The sequence below is a fragment of the Trichechus manatus genome, unplaced genomic scaffold (assembly GCF_000243295.1).
Source record: "Trichechus manatus latirostris isolate Lorelei unplaced genomic scaffold, TriManLat1.0 scaffold00023, whole genome shotgun sequence".
In the NCBI taxonomy this organism is placed as follows: domain Eukaryota; kingdom Metazoa; phylum Chordata; class Mammalia; order Sirenia; family Trichechidae; genus Trichechus; species Trichechus manatus.
In genome coordinates, this window is record NW_004443959.1 from 19,372 (window position 1) to 21,194 (window position 1,823).

The window sequence follows — 1,823 nt, forward strand, 5'->3', positions numbered from 1 at the left end:
TGGAAGAGGTTATCAGAAGAGTAGTTGGGAGTTGAACTTTTTTAGCCTCTGGACAACAGAGAATGTCAGGAAAATACATGCGGGCAAAGTTAGGCCTGTATTTATGGGACGTAAGTTCTAGTTAGGAACAAACAAGTGAAGTCAGAAGCATGGCCTTCCTATTGACACTCACTTAAGTAAATGCTATCTCTGGAACACTGGCTTCTGTCTCTTCTGCAGACCAGGTCTGCAAAGTCAAGACAACTTTGACACAAGGATTGAATTTCTCCTTTAGGGTTAGATTAGGATTGCCAGATATCTACAGAGTCACAGACCTCTATAAGGAACTTCCTGTTGGTTTGTCATCATGGGTCTGGAACTCAAGCAAATAAAGTGGTCCCTGTGTGTAGGGAGAAAAAAGCAAATTAACAGCAAGAAACATTCTTTCTTGTAGAAAGCTTGGATCTAAGACAGTAGGTCTTTGTCCTGGTTTGAATTATGTCCCCCCAAAAAACGTATGTATCTATTTGGCTGGGCCATGATTCCTAGAATTGTGTGGTTGGCCTCCATTTTGTGATTGTAATTTTATGTTAAAGAGGATTACGGTGGGATTGTAACACCACCCTTACCCAGGTCACATCCCTGATCCAATGTAAAGGGAATTTCCCTAGGGTGTGGCCTGCACCACCTTTTACCTTACAAGAGATGAAAGGGAAGCAAGCAGAGAATGGGGGACCTAATACCACCAAGAAAGCAGTAGCAGGAGCAGAGCGTGTCCTTTGGACCCGGGGTGCTTGTTTGGAGACACGCCTAGTCCAGGGGAACATTAGTGAGAAGGCTGACAGAGAGAGAAAGCCTTTCCCTGGAGCTGACGCCCTGAATTTGGATTTTTAGCCTACTTTACTCTGAAGAAATAAATTTCTCTTTGTTAAAGCCATCCACTCGTGGTATCTCTGTTGTAGCAGCACTAGATGACTAAGACAGTCTTGATGCTTAATTATGTACTAAAAGTCAGCAAGATGTGACAAGGACCTTCTAGTGAGGTTTGAGTTATGTCTTCCTCCAACAACCTCAACGTCAACTTTTTTTTTATGTCACAGCACAGTTTGTTCAGGGTTACTGATAGAGCTTATTGCATCTGTGATTAAAATTTGCTTACAAACTTAGTGTTTTACAACAAATAAATACAACATTAATTAACACTTAAATGTTTTGCCAGTGAGTGGTCACTGGAGGAGTAATCAGAAAGATCATAGATCATCCATTCATATTTCATGTAGGAATTTCCCAGTCTTCTGTTTGCTATAGACTGCATACTCTTAAGGGCTATGAGGAGTGCGTCTGACCCCTTTAGTTCTGTTTCTGCATAAACTTTGGTTAGTATGTTTTTCAGAATTAATTTTTAATATTAAGGTACCCCTGCTGATTTAAGATGAGGTAGACAGTGAATTCATTGATGAAGCTGTAGAGCTTCACACGTCCTTTACAATCTGTCTTCTAAGCTGTATACCCTAATAACTCTTAATAACAAGTATTCCAACCATTGGGATAGTATCATTTAGAAGTGTTTTGCTGATAGTCTTTATGTTAGCCCTTGCAAATCCTGAAAATGTGTGTATAATTGCTAAAACCTATTGTTGAGTCAATTCTGACCCATAGTGACCCCACAGGGCAGAGCAGAACTGCCCCAGAGGGTTTCCAAGGAGTGGTTGGTGGATTCGAACTACCAAACTTTTGGTTAGCAGCTAAACTCTTAACCACTTCGCCACCAGGGTTCCTATAATCACTAAACTGCATTCATATGAACATCAAAAAAAAAAAAAAAAAGTGAATAAAATCAGTGT